This window comes from Arachis hypogaea, chromosome 14 (assembly GCF_003086295.3).
Source record: "Arachis hypogaea cultivar Tifrunner chromosome 14, arahy.Tifrunner.gnm2.J5K5, whole genome shotgun sequence".
Classification (NCBI taxonomy): Eukaryota; Viridiplantae; Streptophyta; class Magnoliopsida; order Fabales; family Fabaceae; genus Arachis; species Arachis hypogaea.
Window position 1 is genome coordinate 19,043,523 of NC_092049.1, and position 23,693 is coordinate 19,067,215.

The window sequence follows — 23,693 nt, forward strand, 5'->3', positions numbered from 1 at the left end:
AGAGATCATATTGACTTGCTGAGTCAATATTTTGTTCTGAGCCAATATGGCATTCAGAGTATCAATTTCAAGAACTCCCTTCCTCTGAGGCGTCCCATTACTCACAGGATTCCTTTCAGAAGTGTACATGAACTGGTTATTTGCAAACATGTCAATGAGTTCTTGAGGTTCTGCAGGCGTTTTCTTTAGGTGGATGGATCCACCTGCAGAATGGTCCAATGACATCTTTGATAATTCAGACAGACCATCATAGAATATATCCAGGATGGTCCATTCTGAAAGCATGTCAGAAGGACACTTTTTGGTCAGTTGCTTATATCTCTCCCAAGCTTCATAGAGGGATTCACCTTCTTTCTGTCTGAAGGTTTGAACATCCACTCTAAGCTTACTAAGCTTTTGAGGAGGAAAGAACTTGGCTAAGAAAGTCGTGACCAGCTTATCCCAAGAGTTCAGGCTATCCTTAGGTTGAGAGTCCAACCATATTCTAGCTTTGTCTCTTACAGCAAACGGGAAAAGCATAAGCCTGTAGACCTCGGGATCAACCCCATTGGTCTTAATAGTATCACAGATTTGCAAGAATTCAGTTAAGAACTGAAAAGGATCTTATGATGGAAGTCCATGAAACTTGCAATTTTGTTGCATCAGAGAAACTAATTGAGGTTTAAGCTCAAAATTGTTTGCTCCAATGGCAGGAATTGAGATGCTTCTTCCATGTAAATTGGAATTTGGTGCAGTAAAGTCACCAAGCATCTTCCTTGCATTGTTATTATTTTCGGCCATGTCTCCTTCTTTTTCGAAAATTTCTGTCAGATTTTCTCCAGAGAGTTGTGCTTTAGCTTCCCTTAGCTTCCTCTTCAGAGTCCTTTCAGGTTCAAGATCAGTCTCAACAAGAATGTTCTTATCCTTGTTCCTGCTCATATGAAAAAGAAGAAAACAGAAAAGAAAATATGGAAACCTCTATGTCACAGTATAGAGATTCCTTTATGTGAGTAAAAGAAGAAAAGAAATTCGAACATAGAAAGAGGGAGGGGGTTCAAATTTTTAAGAAAGAGAAGTGTTAGTAGATAAATAAATAATTAGAAGGAGGTGAGAGAGAAGAATTTTCGAAAATTAAATAAATTAAAATAAAAATATTTTTGTTTTTAATTTAAAATTAAGGTTAGAATTCGAAAATAAATAAAAAAAGGAAAATTAAATTAAATTAAATTAAAATTTAAAACAATTAGTTAATCAAAAAGGAATTTTGAAAAAGAGGAAGGTGATTTTTGAAAATTAGAGAGAGAATTAGTTAGGTAGTTTTGAAAACGATATGATTGAAATAGTAAACTTTTAAAATCAAACAAAAAGTTAAGTGATTAATTCAAAACGATTTGAAAATCAAACTTTGAAAAGATAGGAAGTTAGAAAAGAAGTTAGAAAAGATTTTGAAATTGATTTTGGAAAAGATGTGATTGAAACTTATTTTGAAAAAGATTTGAAAAAGAAATTTAAAAAGATTTGATTTTGAAAATTAAAGTTGATTACTTAACTAACAAGAAACAAATAGATATGATTTTAAAATTTAAAGATTGAACCTTTTTTAATAGGCAAGTAACAACTTGAAAATTTTTTGAATCAATCACATTAACTGTTAGTAAAGATTTTGAAATTATGAAATGGAAATAAGAAAAAGATTTTTGAAAATCAATTTGAAATTTTCGAAAATCATAAAAGAAAAATGAAAAATATTTGATTTTTGAAAAAGATTTGAAAAAGATAGAATTTTTTTTAAATTGAAAATTTGATTTGACTCATAAGAAACAACTAGAAATTTTTTGAAAAAGTCAACTCAAATATTCGAATTTTATGAGAAGAAAAAGGAAAAGATATTTTTTTGATTTTTGAATTTTAATGAAGAAAGAGAGAACATAAAATTGATGCAAAACGTAAAAATTTTGGATTAAAATAAAAGATGCATGCAAGAATACTATGAGTGTCAAGATGAACACCAAGAACACTTTGAATGTCAAGATGAACACCAATAACACTTTTGAAAATTTTTTAAAAAAGAAAAACATGCAAGACACCAAACTTAAAAATTTTTATTCTCTAGAGACTAACAAATTGAAAATGCATATGAAAAACAAGAAAAGACACAAAACATAAAAATGCAAAGATCAAACAAAGCAAATCATCAAGAACAACTTGAAGATTATGAAGAACACCATGCATGAGTTTCGAAAATTAAAGAAAATTATAAAAGCATGCAATTGACACCGAACTTAAAATTTGACACTAGACTCAAACAAGAAACATCAAATTATTTTTTTGATTTTATGATTTTATTAAAAAAATTTTTGGTTTTTTTTTTCAAAAATTAATTGGGAAAAGAAAAATAAGGATTTCAAAAATTTTTAATAGGAATTCCAGGAATCTTGCAATATTAGTCTAAAGCTCCAGTCCAGTAATTAGACATGGCTTACTAGCCAGCCAAGCTTTCAGTGAAAGCTCCGGTCCAAAACACTAGACATGGCCAATGGCCAGCTAAGCTTCAGCAGATACAAATCAGACATACAACAGCTGATACTTCATCCAACTTCATTCTATGCTTATAGGTGGAAGCCCCAGTCCAAATGAATTAGACATGGCTTTATAGCCAGGTAGACTTCAACATGCTTCATGAAACTCTAGAATTCATTCTTAAAAATTCTGAAGAACATAGAATAACTTATTTTTTTTGAAATTTTTTTTTGAAATTTTTTCGAAAATTAAAAATAATAAAAACAAAAAGCTTAAAATTAAAATAAAATTACCTAATCTGAGCAACAAGATGAACCGTCAGTTGTCCAAACTTGAACAATCCCTGGCAACGGCGCCAAAAACTTGGTGCACGAAATTGCGATCATCAACAATGGCGCCAAAGACTTGGTGCTCTCAAACGTGAATCACACTTTGTCACAACTTCGCACAACTAACCAGCAAGTGCACTGGGTCGTCCAAGTAATAAACCTTACGTGAGTAAGGGTCGATCCCACGGAGATTGTCGGCTTGAAGCAAGCTATGGTCACCTTGTAAATCTCAGTCAGACGGATTCAAATGGTTATGGTGAATTGATAATAAAAATATAAATAAAATATAAACTAGGATAGAGATACTTATGTAATTCATTGGTGAGAATTTCAGATAAGCGTATAGAGATGCTTTCGTTCCTCCTGAACCTCTGCTTTCCTGCTGTCTTCATCCAATCATTCCTACTCCTTTCCATGGCAAGCTGTATGTTGGGCATCGCCGTTGTCAATGGCTACATCCCGTCCTCTCTGTGAAAATGGTCCAATGCGCTGTCACTGCATGGCTAATCATCTGTCGGTTCTCGATCATACTGGAATAGGATTTACTATCCTTTTGCGTCTGTCACTACGACTAGCACTCGCGAGTTTAAAGCTCGTCACAGCCATCCCTTCCCGGATCCTACTCGGAATACCACAGACAAGGTTTAGACTTTCCGGATCTCAGGAATGGCCATCCATGGGTTCTAACTTATACCACGAAGATTCTAATATCTCGTACTCGGTCCCCTGTATTAGATATCTAAGACATACTCATTCTATCTCATCTTCATGCAGAACGGAAGTGGTTGTCAGGCACGCGTTCATAGGTGAGAATGAGCGTCACATAATCATCACATTCATCATGTTCTTGGGTGCGAATGAATATCTTAGAATAGGAATAGGCTTGAATTGAATAGAAAAATAATAGTACTGTGCATTAATTCATGAGGAACAGTAGAGCTCCACACCTTAATCTATGGTGTGTAGAAACTCTACTGTTGAAAATACATAAGTGATGAAGGTTCAGGCATGGCCGAATGGCCAGCCCCCATAAAGGTCTAAGATAGCATAAAACTGATCAAAGATTAGATCCAAAGACTCTGAATATAATAGTAAAAAGTTCTATTTATACTAAACTAGTTACTAGGGTTGCAGAAATAAGTAAATGATGCAGAAATCCACTTCCAGGGCCCACTTGGTGTGTGCTTGGACTGAGCATTGAGCTTTATACATGTAGAGGCTTCTCTTAGAGTTGAACGCTAGTTTGTAACCCGTTTCTGGCGTTTAACTCCACTTTGCAACCTGTTTCTGGCGTTTAACTCCAGAATAGGGCAGAAATCTGGCGTTGAACGCCAGTTTGCGTTGTCTAAACTCGGAAAAAGTATGGACTATTATATATTGCTGGAAAGCTCTGGATGTCTACTTTCCAACGAAATTGAGAGAACACCATTTGGAGTTCTGTAGCTCCAGAAAATCTACTTTGAGTGCAAGGAGGTCAGAATCCAACAGCATCTGCAGTCCTTCTTCAACCTCTGAATCTAATTTTTGCTCAAGTCCCTCAATTTCAGCCAGAAAATACCTAAAATCACAGAAAAATACACAAACTCATAGTAAAGTCCAGAAATATAATTTTTATTTAAAAACTAATAAAATTATACTAAAAACTAACTAAATCATACTAAAAACTATGTAAAAACAATGCCAAAAAGCGTATAAATTATCCGCTCATCCTTGGTTGTTGTGATGCAGATTTTGTCAGTAATAGAGTTGATAGAAGGAGAACATCAGGCTTATGTTGCTTCCTTGGAAAGTCCTTGAATGTTTGGTCACGTAAGAAGCTGCCAACAGTGGCTTTATCCACTGCAGAGGCTGAGTATATAGCTACTTCTTCATGTTGTTCTCAGCTCATGTGGTTAAAAACACAGCTTGCAGATTACAAGTTAAATGCTGTAAATATTCTCCTGTTGTGTGATAATATGAGTGCCATTAATATCTCTAAAAATCCAGTTTTGTACTCTAAGACTAAACATATTGAAGTGAAGTTTCACTCAATTAGAGAACATGTTCAAAAGGGATATATAAGCAATCAATTTGTTAAATCTGAGAAACAATTAGCATATATTTTTACTAAACCACTAGCTGAGGACAGATTTTGCATGCTTAGGACTAGTCTAGGAATTTTAAGCTATGATTCATTATTTGAAAGTTGCTGATGTGTTTGTTGGAGTTTTTGTCTCATAAACAGGTATGAGATAATTCTGGGCAAGTGAAGAACCCTCCCTCCAATAAGCGTTTTAAGGCCGTGTTGCTTGAACAAAATCATATGGGCCAACCTCAAAAATCATATCATGAGTGGTCCAAAATATTTTCTTAAATCCAACTACCTCTGGACCCAATATGAATGATATATTTTTTTTTGTTTTGTTTTTGTTAGCCTGTTTGCTTTGGTTTATTTCTTTTTGTCCTTTAGTCCAAAAAGATTTCAATTTTTTAATTAATTTCCATTTTAATTTTAAATAAATAAAATCAAATCTTTCTTTTTTATGATGTCAAGTCATTTCAAGTCAAATCAAAAGGTGATGCAGTTGCATGGTTTGAGAAATTTTCTTTTGGATACGGTTACCAATACTTCTTCATCTCCCTCCATAACTCCTCCAACCTTTCGGTTTCTCCCCACTACCTTTACTGCTTCTCTTCCTTCAAAAGTCTCAAACCAACCAAATGAGGAAGAAAATCATACCTCAAAAGCCTCCTCGTGAGAAGATATACAAGCTTCCTGCAAAACAAAAACCTTCCGCATATTTTTACCCTTCGTAATTCTTCCTCAACCAGGCTTGTGCAGAATAACAGAACAAGTAAAGTATTTGTAGCATGGCAAAAATGCCTTCCTCGTCATTAATATGTTTGCTCGCGGCAATTGTAGCCTCTCGGGAGAATTGATGACTGCATCAAAGATGCACTTGCTATTGCTAATACTAGTAATCAACAATTTCCACAGAAGGTGGTAAAATGATGTCTTGAGCAGTTACATATCCGGGACCCTTGATACAAATAGATGCGTCTCGAGTCCCATATAGATTACTTCTCAATACTATTTCTTTCAAATTCATTAAAATTTCATGTACTGATTCTTGAATACCTACTATGGTCGAATATTCATGTGGTAATCCATATTATGCAAGGAGACATTGCTTTTGCTAATTCGAATTGAAGGGTGATATAAAATCGGTCTATTTCTGGCATCATATCCATAGTTAGCGCATTCATCATAGTTAGAAGCTCCAGCTCCGTATCAAGGTCACGGTCGATATCGCTCTCAGGACCGAACCTTCACTCTATCTCCTTCTCCTCCTACCTCACCTCCTCGGACCGATCTCATGGCATGCACTAAAAACCCATCAAGGTTCCCTCCTCCAGCCAAGCAGACACCACCACCGAAGGAGCCTCTATCCAAACCTGGTTCGTCGAAGCTGAGTACTTCAAAAGGGAAACGACCAGCCGTGACTGAACCCTCCTCTGAGCCCACTCAACCTAAAACAAGGTCTGTTCCCTTACGTTCTCAGAGAGGTACACCTCGACTCCCTCTTAAATCTGTTAGAGAACCAGACGTTGATCCTTTTACTCATAAATCCCACTTCATGACTTCTCTTCCAGCTATAACCCTTATAGATTTAAGTTTGCCATGAACAATGACTTTTATGAAGGAGTTATTAAGTACCATACCTTGTGTCCCTCTTTTCTTGCTGATTTGTCAAACCTGAAAAAGAAAGGTTTTTCATTTGTTGAAAATTTGAAATTTTTAGACTGGAATCACCTTTTTAACATCAAAAAGCCTGTTTACCCTCTTTTGGTTAAAGAGTTTTATGATAACATGATATATCATGAGGGCAGTGTGCATTCTTATGTCAAGGGCCGATATATTATTTTAAATAATGAAACAATCAGTGATTCATTGAAATATACTGATGTTGGAGCTTGTGCTTATACCTCTGTTAAGTGGGATGAAGGAGTTGGTATTTCTTTCAATGATGCTTTGGCTCATATTTGTGAACATGTTTCCTTGATTGATGGCATTACACCCACTCACAAAGCCCTAGGATATGAACGTGCTCAGTTGCACCGAATTGTCAACTACATCATACTTCCTCAAAGTGGTTCATATCAAAGGGTTTCTTATACTGATACTCTTGTTTTATATGCCCTGCTCACTAAAACAGAAATTTCTTTTGCTTATTTGATGGTTAGATACATGTTTGACTCTGTTAGAAGTGAGAAAGACAAAGCCCTTCCTTATGGCATGTTTCTAACTTGTATTTTTAAGTATTTTAGTGTTGATTTGTCCAATGAGGGTTATGAAAATAGACATTCATATCTAAAGGGAGGTGGTGCAGTGAAACAGTAAAAAGGACCTACTTGTTCTGAGAGAGTGGTTATAGATGATGAAGATGATGAGTTCATTCTTGAGGAATCTTCTCCACCTTCCACCGAAGGCACCTCCATCTCCACTGGACAAAAATTTACTCTGTTTAATGTTGTTAGGGATGTGGTCCAAGAGTTTGTCTCCCAGTCCAATCACATGATTGCCATGAGTAAGGAACAATGGAAGCTAGCAAGCAAGCATGAGAATTTCCTCCGAAAATCAAGGGATAGAGTGGCTGTATTCATGAAGTTCATTGATAATTTTCAACAAGATGAAGATCATGCCACTGATGCTAAAGAGGAAGCTGATTCGGAGGGAACTGATTCAGATGCCTAGATTTGTCTCATGAAGCTGCTGCTGTCTCATACTTTTGTCTCATGAAAACTGTTTCTTTTGTGTCTTTTGAACTCCTTTCAGTTATTTCGGATGATTGTAATACTTTAACTACTTCTGCACTTACTTTAAATTAATTTGGTATTTTAGACTGTGCATTAACATTTTTTGCATGTTATATGGTGCGGTTTTTTTGCTTGAATTTGCCTATTTTCCACCCTTGATGACAAAAGGGGGAGTAATAGTGCATGAGTAGCAGGATTGTGAATCTTTGAATTTTTTGAATGTTGATTACTGCTGCTACAATGTTGTTGGCATGAAAAATTAATTTGCAAAATTTGCTACTGCTATGATTTCTTGGCATAAGATTTGGAAATTGCTTTTATGTTATATTAATGCTAGTCTTAATGTCATATCTTGGTCAAAGCATGATCATTTTCTGAAATAATTTTTGTCAAAAGTAATGACATGACATGTTGTATTTTGGGCTGGTTTGGTGTTGCTGGTTATTTAAACTTCCTTAGTCAAAGTTGAATTATATGCAGATCTTTATTGTGTTCTCTATAAGTATAATGTAAACAGGAACAAAAAGAAGAGCATAAATCTAGGGGTAGCTACTCTTAAAAAGGAAAGGGGGAGCAACACAAAAGCAAGCAACATCATTCAAAGGAAAGTCTCTTAACCTTACTCAAATTCATTTCCTTTTGATCAATGATTAATTATGTTTGTCATCAAAGGGGAGATTGTTGAGTTAACATATATGATGATGACAAACATTAAATTATTGGGCTAATTACCCAATTAGTTTTAATTATTTTTGGTTGAGTGTTGTAGGCCAAATATCATTGTTGTAGCAGCCCAATATGAAACAAATGAAATCATGCTGGTGGGCTGATAATACAAACGAAACCCAAAAGGAAACAAAGCCAAAGAAATCAAACGGATTGCTTAATGGATATACGATCCAAACCCGTTAGCAAGCAAATCCCTCCAAATTGCTTCTTTCATAACAATGTTCACTTTTTCCTGTCTTGGTCAGAAATCAGAGAAGTGAGAGAGAGCTTAGTTCCTAAGCTATTCACAGAAGAAGAAAGAAAGAGAAGGTTAAGCAAGAAAGGTTGAAGTCTAATCACCCACATCAATCTGTATCAAGAAGAGGTCAGAAGCTAAAGGTGATTTTATTTCCTTCTACATGCATCTAACTTTCTTCTCTTCATCTTCAACTCTCTGCCACTCCATATTGGGATATATGGGAAAGATGATGTCTGTTCAACACTGTTGTGCATCCACGGTCATATGTGTATCTTGGGGACCAAGTTGATTTTCAATGGCTGAGATAGGGTTTTACCATTGGAAACATTTGTTTATGATGTCCTGTAGCTTTCGGTCAACAAGAGAAGGTCAGAACAAATGTTCCTATTTTGAGGATTAATGGTAAAAAGTGAGATGGTGAGTTGGTGAAGCACAAATCTCAAGGTTTGACCTTGGAGAGAGCAACTCAACAACATGCAAGGAGATACAAAAGAAGTTGGTTCAGCATTCAGAAGTCAATGAGAGATGACCAGTGTTCTTGAGGTGTATGTTCTGAGAAGAGCTCTCTGAAGAAGTTCATCTACTTGGACAGTGCTTCCTAGTCAAAGGAGCATTCCGCCAGAATGAAGAACTGAATCAGAGGCTAGCAAATTTGGTTTATCACATAGCAAAGAGGCTGTTGAAGAATCAATCTCCTTCATGTTATGCATATTATAATTTACTTTTCAATGTTTATCTTTCTATAATTTCTTGAGGTAAAAGGCTAAATGAGAGAGTCATTGAAAGAGCCTAAGAGAGAAAAAGGCAGAGAGATACACATGAGTGAAAAGCCTAGAGTTATTTCAAATTTCTTTAGGTCAAGTCTGTGTCTTGTATCTTGTACCTGTGAGGTATCCCTTTCTTAGTTGGGTTAGTACTAAGAGTGAATAGTTAGGTATTAGCATAACCAAGTCAAGTTAGGTTAGAACTTGAGTGTGAAAGGATTGTGTCAATCCTGTAGAATTGGTGTATGTAATACTTTAACTATAGTGAAAATTCCACCACTGTTGTGGTGGAGACTGGACGTAGGTTGCATAGCACAAAGGCAACCGAACCAGGATACATGATGGTGTCAGCTTCTCTCTTCCCTGCTCTGTTCTGTTTTCTGATATTCATGAGACAAAATGAAATTGTCTCATAAATTTTTTGCTACTGAGTTCAAACAGATTCAGATTTCAAGTTTGTTTTAAAAGGGTTATTTCAGTAACTAAAAGGAGGTCATAGATTCAACCCCCCTTCTCTAAACCTTCTACACCTTCAATACCAAGGTTGCTTAAAGAAATGGTGCATTTCCTTTAGCCGGCTTAGAAGACATTAACGAGGATGTTTTAGTTTCCTTATTTTCTGGGACTTTAAATTAAGTCTATTAAAATTTGTTGGATTTTTTTTATAAATAAATAATTTAAATATTTTATTTATGAATATAAATAATTTATAGTATATTTATTATTTTTTATTTTCTTTAAATATTTTATGTACACTCTAAACGAATTAAAATTACTTATATTTTGTTTACCGTGTAAACGAAATATATAAAAATTTAAAAAGTACATAACGAGATATATGTATAATTATAAAAAAAATTATAATTAAAATAATATATGATATGATTTAGATCGATTTATAAAATAAAAAATGATACAATTTATTAATATTTAGATAAGATTAGATAAATTTATAAGTAAAATTTAATTTAATTTAATCTGATAAAAAAATCTGTATAAAAAAAGATATAATTTATTACTATTTAGATTAAATTAGATCAATTTATAAATAAAATTTAGATATAATATAATTTAAATTAAACAAAATAAAATTTATAAATAAATTGGTACCGTTACGTTGACGACTCATTTCTAGAAAATATAACTCCAAGTAATTTCTCCAGAGAAGTCAATAATAACTATATTTTTTCAATCACAAATGATTTTTATCCCACATTATAACATATATTTTTATATTTAAATAGTTAACTTTTTTTAACAAAATTAAATAAACGATTAATTTCTCCTACAAATCTACAAACCTTTTATTTTTTCTAACATTTTTAATTTAAATTTAAAAATTAGTATTCATAAGAGTACATAAAAAATTTTGGTCAAAATTTTTTAATTTTTATATATACAAACCTTATACTTTGGTCAAAATTTTTAAATTTTTTATGTATTCTTTTAAATATTAATTTTTAAAATTTTTATGTATTCTTTTAAAAGGAGTATTAATTTTTATCAATATTTCTAAATTTTTAAATTTTTTATATATTCTCTTAAGTATTAATTTTTAAATTTTAATTATATATATTTTAAATTTTGTTTGTTGCATGGTCATTTATCATATTGAGAATGTTAAAAAAATAAAAGATTTATAAATTTGTAAAAGTGATTAATTATTTAGGATCATGTAATTTTACAACATTGGGAGATAGAAAATACTTAAAAATGGAATAAGAGAAGTAGTTATTAATGACTTAGACTAGGTCTTGTAAATTGTAACAATGTCAATTTACAACTAATTTTTTAATTAAATTTATATTATATTTATATTTTATTTATAAATTTATTTAATTTGATTTAAATAATAATAAATTGTATCGTTTTTTATTTTGTAAGTCGATCTAAATCATAGCATAAATATTATTTTAATAATAATTTTTTTTAATAATACATATATCTCACTACCAAAACTGAACTCTATACTAAGGATCGAACTCTTGACCTTTCGAATTTAGAGTTCTAATACCATATCATGATACTACTTATCCTAAAAGTTTCAGCTGATGAAATAAAATAACACTAATAATTATATCTCTAATACTCTCTAAACCTTCATTGTACATATTGTATAAATATTTTATTGACTCGTTATACTTTTCCAATGTCATTTTCATGCCTGTCTCACTGAAACGTTTTGAATATTTTAATATAAAGTTTAACAACATACAATATATATATTTGAATAAAAAAAAATGGGCACAAAATCTTAGACATTCACCGTGTATATATATATATATAAAAGAACAGAACAATATTTTTTTATGGTTAATGAGAAAAAATAAGAAGGCACCAGGCCACCAGCAGAGGTGTTGTGGAAGACGGTGTTGAAGGATGGAAGATGTTAAGAGAAAGTAAATAAGTAAATAAAAGTAATTAAGTCATTTGGATATTGTAGGCATTTTATATTTTAAATAAAATTTTAAATCAAATCCATTTTGATAGGAATTTATTTTGAGAGTCAATAATTTTTAGTATTTTTGGTCATTATTTTGTTAGTATAAATATTAAATTATTATCTTTAACAAATTGATTTATGTGTATAAACTTTAAAAAATATAGGTATAAACTATATTGATTTATGTTGTATAAAATTTTGGTAAATATATGTGTAAATTATATATTTTTTGTGTATAAAATATCTATCTATAAATATAGATACAAATTATTGTTGGTAAAAAAATAATAAAATTAAATTGAATTCTATTTAAACTTATTTAATTTTTGAGAAAAGGACAAATCGATTTTTGACTTTTTGGTCTGTAGACATTTAAATTTCTGAGAATTTAAAAATACATTTAAATTCCTAACCTCTTTAAAATTTAGACATATCGATCCATGAGTTTAATTTGTTCAATTTTAAAAACTCTCTTACATTTGCATCCATATCAACCAGGTCGGTACAACGGGAGTCACGTTTGATTTTTATGTTCAGTTTGACAGATCCAAGTGAACATGAAGAATCAATGTGTTTAGATTTTAAAAAGATCATGAACTTAAATATATTTTAAAAGCTTCACAAACTTAAATGTCTGCAAATCAAAAGGTTAAGCATCTATTTAACTTTTTCACTTAATCTTTTTTTTCGAACATAGTAATTGAATTCTCCAAACATCCTTATTATATATAAATTAAAATTATACAACGGAGACTTACGCCGAAAAGCGCATCTGGTGTAGTGGTATCATAGTACCCTCCCACGGTACTGACCGGGGTTCGATTCCCCGGATGCGCACGCTTCTGTTTTTCATCTTGGATTTGGGCTTTTCATCAGTTTACCTTCCAACTCCAAAGTTTTTTTTCCTCGTTTTTTCTATAGGTTTGGGCTCTTCATCATTTTAATTCCCAAATCCAAATCGTTTTTTCTGTTCCTTTTTTTTTAATGTCAAAATATACTCAAGTTATTAATTTATTCTTTTATCTATTAAAAATGTGTAAAAGTAAAATAATTTGATTTAGTTGAGTAGCTCACTCGTTTGTTTAAATAAGTACTGGGAGTTTGAATTTCATCTTATGCATGTAGTAACTTGTTAGCTAGCAACAAACTCTTAAATTTTCAACCTATCTGATTAGGAGAAACCAAGATTCTAAAAATCAGATCTTGTATAATCAAATATAATGCTATATATTTGATAATAAATATAATTATAATTATTTTTTTAATTAAAAAAATTAATAAATACTTGTAAAATAAAAGAATTATCTCAGTTTTTATAATTTTTTCATAATTTTTTTATGGTTTTACATCTAATAAAATATGAAATTTATCTATTTTTAAATATTTTGTTAATTAATTCACTCTATTAAGTATTTATGTGACAGTAAGTTATATTTTTATATTTTATATCATTAAAAAATATGACATAAAATAATATAAATTAATTGCACTAATAATTTTGTTATGTCAATTATTTAAAATATATTAAAGTATTTTTATATAATAACAGGGGTAAAAATTAATTAAAAATAATAAAAAAGAAACAACTAAATAAAATTAAAAAAAAATATTATTATAAATAATATTAAAGTATTTTTTTATATAATTATAAATGTTAAAATTAATTTTAAAAAAAGAAATGTAAAAAGGACTCTAAATTAAATAAAAAATACAAATAATATAAATATATATAGAGAAATTTAAATCCTAATACATAAAGAATAGTAACTCTTTTAACTATCACTACATTATTAAATTTTACTCTATATAATACATCTATTATAATAATATGAGTTTTTAAAATTTGTTGGGGGGCTAAGGCCACTACTTGTCCCCCTTGAGTCCGTCCCTATATATATATATATATATATATATATATATATATATATATATATATATATATATAATGGTCTTCATTAAAGGAAGATTAATAGATTTTATTTTTAAATTATATATATAGATTGTACATATAGAGATATGACCATTGAACTGACTCACTTTGAGAATTTCTAATGGTTATAGTTATCGCATATTTGTCAAAAGGATATTCTGAAGATGAATATGATAATAGATTTTTCTTTGACCTGTGACTATCATAGTAATTAACAACGTATTTATTATACTTTGATTTTGGATACCTAATACCTTAGGGTGCTAGTTGAATGAATATTGGGTATGATTTAAATAATTGTAAAATTAATTATTAGTCAATAAGAAATCTGTCAACTCTCAGTAAAGAGTTTGAGCTTTATGATTATAATGATTGAGATGAATAAAACCTTGGTCAAGGAGATTAAATGAATGAAGAAATGAGTTTTTTAAGTCATTCACAGTTCATTATAATAATAGTAATAAGTTAGAGTTTGACAATTAAACCATACCTGTGGGTTAACCAAGAGTTAGAAAGATGGAAGGAATTGTACTTTGTTCTTCTCGAGTTCTTAGTAAAAATATATTATTTCATACTATCAGGTTGTTACGTAGTGTTGCTAGCGAGTGTTTTAATCTTTGTTAAAGAATTATTTAATTATTATTTTGATTTGATCAAAATAAATAATTATATTAATTCAAATGGAATATTATTATATTCTTTACTAGCACTAAGGATATAATAATAATATAATAATTAAAAATATTAAATGAGAATTGAGAATAATTAGTTATTCTGTTTCTAAATTTGAATTCTAAATTTAGATGAGATCTTAGCGATTCTATTTCAAATTGAATTATGATATGATATGATTCATAAGATTTCAATTTGAAATAAAATAAGATAATATTCAAATTTGAAATAAGATATTATTTAAATTTAAATTGATATTCAAATTTGAAATCAATAACAAATCTTATACTATCTATATGTATGATAAGAGTAGAGGAAATACATGAACCAACATAAGAGTTTTATTCCTTTACCTCTAAATATACAAATATATATGAGCATAATTTTTGGAAAAAAATTTTATGGTGTGCAAAGAGTTGCATAGAGATTTTCTTAATTTAAATCATATATTCATTGGTCAAAGAGTTGATAAGCAAAAATTGGTCTTGGTATGGATACGCATAGAGCTTCGTATCATCGAAAGATAAAGTTATTTTTTAGTAGCACACTCAGGTATTTAGATATGATCTATCTTATTAGATAAATAGATCTTTAGGATTACTTTTTTTTCTTCCACTGCGTGAACACATAGTAATCCTTCACATACACAACACGCGGCCACTACTAACATACCACACACAGAGTTTAATTCAAATGGACGAATTGATCATGCTCAAAGTAAAAATATACTATTACAGCAGAAGTAGAAAGTGACATTTCTAAAGCACCGCCACTGGTAGATGTTAGAAGGTCATCTAGAATTAGAAATCCACCATCATACTTGAAAGATTATCAATGTATGGCCGCATCAACTTCTGATTCAACTACATATAATCATTCTTCAATTACCATTTCTTTCTCACAAGAATTCATTTTTGAGTCAACATGCCATCACATCATGCATCCATTTTAACTGCATCCATGCATAAAGAACCTAAAACATATAAAGAAGCCATTGTTGATCCAAACTTGACAAAGGCTATTCACGATGAGTTGGATGCTTTGGAGAGAAATGCGACTTAGACACTTACCAAGATACTGGTTGGTAAAAGAGCTGTAGAAAGCAAATGGGTTTTTAGGTTGAAATTGAATCCTGATAGATCCATTAAGAGATAGAAGGCAAGGTTAGTTGTACAAGGTTTCATTCAAATAAAGGGGATGGATTATAAAGACACATTCAATTTGGTTGTGAAGACTAATGCCTTTCAGATTGTTCTCTCTATTGCAGCAGTAAAGGGTTGGAAACTTCATCAGTTAGACATCAATACAGTATTCCTTCATGGAGACTTAGATGAGACAATCTACATGAAGCCCCCTTGCTTTGCCACTTTTAGACCCGTCATTGGTGTGTCGGTTGGATAGATCCTGGTGCACGAAATTGCGATCATCAACAATGGCGCTAAAGACTTGGTGCTCTCAAACGTGAATCATACTTTGTCACAACTTCGCACAACTAACCAGCAAGTGCATTGGGTCGTCCAAGTAATAAACCTTACGTGAGTAAGGGTCGATCCCACGGAGATTGTCGGCTTGAAGCAAGCTATGGTCACCTTGTAAATCTCAGTCAGGCGGATTCAAATGGTTATGGTGAATTGATAATAAAAATATAAATAAAATATAAACTAGGATAGAGATACTTATGTAATTCATTGGTGAGAATTTCAGATAAGCGTATAGAGATGCTTTCGTTCCTCGTGAACCTCTACTTTCCTGCTGTCTTCATCCAATCATTCCTACTCCCTTCCATGGCAAGCTTATGCAGGGCATCACCGTTGTCAATGGCTACATCCCGTCCTCTCAGTGAAAATGGTCCAAAATGCGCTATCACCGCATGGCTATTGTAAGACCCAAGACTTTTAAGAAGTCCTATTTTGAACTAATCTCAAATCATATATTTATTTATATTTTTAATTTCATAAATTATCTTATTGAAGGTAATTAAAGGTAGTTTTGATTAATTGGATTTGAAATAAATTAAGGTTTTTATCCAAACTCTATCCTTATGGAGTATTTCTCTATTTACAACTTAAAGTTCTAGAAATCTAAAAATAATGAGTTTGGGCTATTTAAATTAAGATTTTATCTAATTTTACAATTATTGAGTTATTTTATATATTTAAATTGTAAAGTTGGTAGTTGTGAAATAATAAGGATTTTTATATGATTTGGACTAAATAATTAATATTTTAAAATATTGATACTACTATTTTGGAAAATAAAGAAATTTAGTATATTATTTCTAATTTTTGGATTTGAATATTTTATTAAAAATAATTTGCAAAATGGATAATCAAATAGTATTTTATATATATTATTATTGTTGGATTAGAATTTATTTTCAATTGCCATATTATTCCTATTTTATTTGAAATTACAAAATTACCGTTGTACCTAATTTTACCCTAATCCTAAAACTCAACACACACAACCCTAACCTTGGAAATCCTACCCGGTTACCCGGTTTCCCTGACCCAGTGCACACTAGTGCACCTAACCCTAACAACAGCAGCAGTAGCTGCAAACAAAATGAAGAAAGGAAGAGATAGAAAGGGAAAAAGAGAAGAGGGGGAGGACCGGAGGGAAAAGAGAGGAGGAAGGAAAGGAGGTGGCGCCGGTGGGCGTCACTGCCACCGTCGCCACCGTCGTGACGCCGCCAGGAGGTCGGAACGGAGAGAGAGTGAGGAATCGGGAAAGAGGGATGGTGCGGTGCCGGCGAGGAGCGCCGTCGCCGTTGCTGTCGCCAGGAGAGGGAGGAGCCACTCCAGAGTTGCGCCGTCTTGCCGCTAGGTCACCACGCCGTCGCGCTGAGGGAGAAAGCTTGCGGGAAGGAAGAGGACGCCATCGAGCTTCTTCCCATCGCCACCATCGCCAACCATGGAGGAGAGAGAAGAGGCGAGCGCGAGCCAAGATCCGTGCCAGAGAGCTACCGCCTGGGTTCTGTCGTCGCCATCTTGCCTCTGCCGGCGAGCACGACGAGAGAGAGAGATCGGGCAGAGAGAGAAGACTCGCGAGGGAGTCACCACGGGAAGGAGTTCGCCGCCGCGTCCCATTGCTTGCGCCGCTGCCATCCACCCTCCCTGCTGCCATTCACCGTTCGCAAAGAAGAGAGGGGGAACCGCCGTGGAGCTGCTGTCGCCGCCGCGTTGCTGGCCTCTCCGTTGTCGTGCTTGCGCTACTGCTGCATCACCGGAGTTCCAAGCCGCCGCTGCTGCCGCCGGGAACGCCACGGCCGATAAGGGTTTAAGTTGGTCTTCATTTTCTTTGGGTTTCCGGAAGCTTCATTGTCGTTGCATGTTAATTTCAGTTGTTGTTGTCGGAATCCAGTAGCTGCTGCTGTTTGAGGTGGCTGCCGGGCTGCCACTAAGCTGGTTCGGAGACCGCCGCTGTTTCGGTTCAGCCGTTCCTTCTTCGTTCGGTAAGCGTCTCGATCTGAAAGCCCTCTAGTTACTGCTTCATTATACGTTGAGGTGTTGTAGCATTCGTTGTTACGAGAGTTAATCTCGGCTATTATATGTTGCAATTAGAGTGGTTGTGGTTGCTGAGAAAGCGGGTTGGAGCTGAGGTTTTGACTGCAGTCGATTCGGGTCAATACGATAGGAGTCAGTTAGCGAGTTTGGGTTGTGATTTCAACGTATCGAGGTAGGGGCTTTTTATACAAACTGATTCATTTTAAAGTGGAAGTTGTTATAAATAGATATACTGTACAAAATGTATTTCTGGTGGTTATGTGAGTCTTATGAATTGTCTGGTTTTATCTTGAATGAATATGGATGCTTGTTTGATTGTAACAATGTCTGATTTTGATAAATTGGAGATTTATGGATTGGTTGATTTGAATGATTTTTGATAATTTGAAAGTTGAGTTTTGTTTTATTGAAAACTGATTTAGTCTTGAACCTGTTAGAAAGGATTGATGATTGGTTTTGTTGGGACCTGAAAAGGGTGACAAAGTCCAAGTTTTAGGGGAGATGCTGCCGAAATTTCTAGAAAATCTGAGATTTTGATTGGAATTGTTATTTTGGAAAAGAATGAATTATGCTTTGACTTAAAGATTTGAGAAATAAATTATGTTTGAACTTGCCTTAGTAGGAAAATCTCTATATCTTGGATGTAATTATTAAGAAAGGAATTATGCCTTAAAAATCAATTTAAATATGAAATTTTTATGTTTTGGAAATTGATTTACGTAAACAGATTTTGGAGGGGGTTTTAATGGGTTTAAAATAAACGTGGTTTTCAATTAATCTATTTCACTTTACGACATTTAGGAAGAGCTTGAAGTATTTTCTGAAACTTTGATTTATTAAAATTGAAACACTTCCCGAGCCCTTGGAAACAGATTTAAGAATGAAACTGAAATTGGTTTTCGGTTTAAAAATGATTTGGTTTTGGCTTAAGTTTGGTTGGTTTTGAAATTGGTGCGGAATAATTGGAAACACGATTTGGTTTTGGGTTTAAACTCTATTCTATTTATTCAACTCAAGAAGTTAAAGTTTCAGAGGTTTTCAAGAAATTTAAGAAATGAGTTAGGTTATTCTCCCCTGAAGTCTTGAGACTCCGCTGAGGAATCTTACGACCAAATCTTGATATAGAAATGAATGATTTTGAGTCTTTCAAAGAGATTTTGAACTTGGCATGGTTTTGAGATCTTTGGAAGTGTTGGAAAGATGTGGAAAGTGGCTCCATTTTGAAAAGTGATTCTTGACTAGCTGTGAATTGAATACGTTTGTTATTTAAAAGAAAATGGGCCAAGAATAAATTTGAAATCAGTTATTGAGCCTGATTGATTGTGGATATCATCAAGATTGATGAGTTATTGGTTGGTAGGCATAAGGGCCGGGTTCGTCCCGCTTATGCTGAGAGATTTGATAAATGACGAGATTGTTGATAAGTCGCTTGCGCCTGGCAAGGACGGTGGTTAATCCCGCTTGTCGAGGTTGCGGCGCTCGCGTAAGGACAGTGGTTAATCCCGCTTATGTGTAGATGTGAGGTCAGAGGCAAAGTATCCCACTCACATCCTGGACCGTGTGGCGGGCACGTTATCCCAGAGGTTCCCATTTATACGTGACCGAAGGGCAACATTCCCATGGAAATGTGTCGGGTTGGCAATTGAACCGACAATGTGATATCACAGCCAGTAGGACAGGCATTCATCATTTGCATCTATGTGATATTATTTGGGTGTGCATATTGTATTTGGTTTGCCTATGTGAATACTTATGTTAACTGCTAACTGTTATACTTGTTGTAATTGCTCTTGATTGTGCTTGAACCACATTAATTGTGATTGTGTTTGAATTGATTGGTTTGTGATGAGTTGGTTGCTGATTGAGCTGTTTGGGCCGGGGGCCGTGTTGGATTGGATTGGCTTGAGGCCGTGATTGGTATATTGAGTCCTAGTTCTGTATAAAGTATCTGATCGGTTCAGTATAGACTTAATGAACCTATGCTTGGAACGAGATGATCATTTATACCGCGTAGGTAACTACTTTCATGGTTGCGGTCTAGGAAAAAACTTTTCAGACATTTTCTTTGAGAAAGGAAAAAGGTTTTGTTTTAGAATATTTGAGAAATTTAGCAAGTTTTCAAAAAAGGAATTTTCTGGATTACGAATGTGAACCTATGGTTTTTGGAAAGACTCATAAGACGAGCAATGATCACTGAACTCTAAGAATGATCTTATCTTTACGTATCTTGTTATAGCAAATTCTGTAATCCTATAGTGAGAACAAGCGAGGACGACGTTCTCACTCCCCTACAGGTTATTCCTTTTCAGGATATGGAAGACGAAGCTTCAGGAGAGTTATGTTTATTTTCTGTTTATTCGGTCTTTTTGTATCACCGTAGCTATTATTTTTTTCTTCACCTTATCTTTATGAAGTTTGTAAGAGGGATAGATAATTATGATATGTATAATTGTAAACTAGTGTTATGTATATGTATATATATATATCTTAAGGTTATATTTGAATTGTATGTGCATGTATGTTTAGGTTTTCACAAAAAAGAGTTATCTAAGTGTTATGCGGTTTTAAGTTTTAAACAGGCTCATATTTTAGTCTTAAATATTATAAAAGTTGTGGTAATACTCGAGCTATCAGAGTGGCGCAGCCGGAAGCGTGACATTTTGATAGTTAGGGTGTTACATTTGTGGTATCAGAGCGGTCTTTCCTGTAGAGCCTGAGGAATGGACCAACTATGCTTCAATTGTATACTCTGAGCGTTTGTCATGTAATAGGTCTTGTTGAATGACGAGAATTAGAGCTTTATGCACATGACTGTCTATTGATTAATGCCATTAGTCTTGCGTTGCATAATTCCTGATATTAAGTTTGGCCGGCTTAATACTAGTGAATTATGTATATGAAAGCACTGATGGGTTATCATAGATGATATACGAGTTTTGAGTAAAGTAAATCGCGGGTTTTGGAAACGTTAGAAACTATTTCTCGAGGTTACTCAGTTATGTGCTTTGGATTCTGTTGAATGTCATATGACTTATTGTTTCTTAGCCTATTTTGATGTTCTTGTCAATTCTTTTGGGAAGCAGTTTGATGTTTTCAATCCTATTTTTCTGTTCATATGCATTCTTCTTGATTCTAAATTGCATATGCCGGTTTGAATTTCTTGGTGTATCCGTCTTTCTCTGTTTGAGCTCTTTTCTTGATTCATGTAATTTTTCGACATGATTTTGAACTTGTCTTGATGCAACGTGTCTTTTTATGTCCTTACTTCTAGTCTTTAAAAAAAATGGTGATTCAGTTTTTCTCTTAATTGACTATATTTATAACCAATTTTCAAACTTTTATAAAATCGCTTTTGATTTGATATACACCTATCTATATAAAACTTTGAAAATTCCTTATGCAATTTAAAAACTATTTATTTCTAATACCTCGCATGTTCTTTTACTGGTTTACGAAACTACACTTACTTTAAATACAATTTGACTTTTCAACATAATTTTATTACGGTCCCTATACGTAACTCTATTTGATTACGTACTTAGGTATTTTTAAATTCTTAAAGGAAAGGCTTTTCACTTTATTTCCAGTTAGTTTTCGTTTGACAAATTGACTTTAATTTAGTATGATACATTATTTACGTAATTGTTGTTCTTTTGAAAATATTAGGTTCATATCTTTCCTCTCAAGTATGGGCTAATTCTTTAAGCTTGTGTTTCTATGGTCATGATACTTGATTTTATTTTTAACTACTTTTTTTCTTTTATGAACACCACTAGTAGTCACAGTTTTCCTTCTCTTGTGAATTTCATGCTCCTCTAAGTCAACTTAAATTGTTTCTATCTAGTGTGTTGTTTGTCCTCCCAATTGTCCTTCTTTAGTCAAAGGTTCTTTCTTGAAAATTCACTGTTGATTGAGTTGTTTTTCCTGACGAGTGTTGCATCATTTTGAACCAATGGAAAGCTTGTTTGGTGTCCCATGCTTCGTGGATCTTGTTTGAACTCCCTTGACTTGAGATCCTTTCTTGTTTGGTCTAATTCCCTTTTAAGTACATCTTAATACTCTTGAATATTCTTATGTGATGGCAATTTCAAGTGTATTCTTAGAGTTTTGATGTGAACTTTTGAAGCAAGTTTTGGATTCTCTTAAGAAACTTAAATCAATTCTTCTCGCTTAAAAATTGCATCCATAGCTATCCTTTAAATTGGAAAAGTTATTTTGGAGTTGACATGCATTATTTTAAATAAAGTTTTTGAAACCGACTGATAAGTAAATTTTTACCTCAGGGTTTTCTTTTCTAAATAGAGTTTAACTTGTTCCATATTTGCTATAAAATTTTATACACACTTGTTTGAATTTATACTTTGAGAGTTCTTGAACAAACATTTGATTTTCTTACAACCCTGCCACAATATCAGTGTATACTTTTAGCTGATTGAGTACCTAAATGTCTTTCAGGATTTTTGAAAGATTGTTTTGGCCTTAACCCAATTGACTTTCAATTTTCAACCCTCACCTATTATATCTTTTACTTGGAAACTATTTGGACAAAACGCAATTTAGTTTTCTTTTAACCATATTGCAGTTTTGATATATGTTTATGTTACCCTTTTGTGAACTGCGAGTTACATACTTTTCTTTTAGCACAGGAGGTGATCTTCTTTCAGTTTTTCATTCTCTATATTAAAATGTATTATGTGAACTTGATCAAAAATTTTAAATCTTGAGAGTGTCATCACTAGCTTTAGTTGACCTTCTTCTATGATTTTATACTTGTTAACTCAGCTTGATTTAGTTCCAAATTACTGTCTTGCTTATCCTTTTGTGTTTCTATCAGTTGTCTCTGATTCAGGAGTCATCTTTGAGGTTGTTAAATTGAATTTCTTTCCAATACTCTTCATCGATTGTACATCCTTGTTTACTTGTAGATTCAAAAATTCTTTCAGAACTCTTGCGGAGATTATCCTTGTTGTTTGTCCTTCTATTTCAAAGTCTACCTTTCTGAGTAAACTCGAGAATTGTTTTGATGTCACGTGCGATCTTTAGGTATAGTAATGCGATGCGTAGTTCTTTAAGGCCTGTTCGTGGATACGGAAGGTGAAGTGGTAAGAGTGCAACGTTATGAAAAGTTGTGGGAGTTTTGTTTCTCGTGGAAGAGTCTGCGGATGTTAGGTTTGTGACCGGTTATGGAGTTGTGAAGTGATTGATGGAGTTGGGAAGTGGGAGTTTCGAAGGGGTAAGAGATCTGTGAGGAAATGTTATATCCGTTGTTTTAATACCAACTTGTCTTGTAGCCTTTTGCCACATTAACTATAGCTCTGCTTTGTGAACGCCTATCTTGACTTGCACCTTATATTGTTTCTCCAAGCTTTTGTAAGATTTTGAAACCATATAACCTTTTGCATTGAGCCTATCTTGTATCCTTCACCTTACACTATACCTTACCTTTACATTTAAATCTTATGGATATCAGGTATTTGAACTTATGTATATATATGTGTTAAGATCTCTTACTTTTCTAAAAGGTATTTAAGGCTATGTACTATATTATGTATTACTTTAATTTTCGAGGACGAAAATTTTTATAAGGTGGGTGGAATGTAAGACCCAAGACTTTTGAGAAGTCCTATTTTGAACTAATCTCAAATCATATATTTATTTATATTTTTAATTTCATAAATTATCTTATTGAAGGTAATTAATGGTAGTTTTGATTAATTGGATTTGAAATAAATTAAGGTTTTTATCCAAACTTTATGCTTATGGAGTATTTCTCTATTTACAACTTA

General features: G+C 32.9%; 2 non-coding genes across 2 annotated transcripts; both read left to right on the forward strand.

Moving 5' to 3' along the window:
- Nucleotides 1–279: 279 nt before the first annotated feature.
- LOC112745658 (small nucleolar RNA R71) lies at nt 280–387 on the forward strand. Its single transcript, XR_003173575.1, has one exon. It is a non-coding gene; the product is annotated as a small nucleolar RNA R71 (small nucleolar RNA).
- Nucleotides 388–12,565: 12,178 nt separating this feature from the next.
- Nucleotides 12,566–12,636, forward strand: TRNAG-CCC (transfer RNA glycine (anticodon CCC)). The gene has a single exon. It is a non-coding gene; the product is annotated as a tRNA-Gly (tRNA).
- The last annotated feature ends 11,057 nt before the right edge of the window (nt 12,637–23,693 follow it).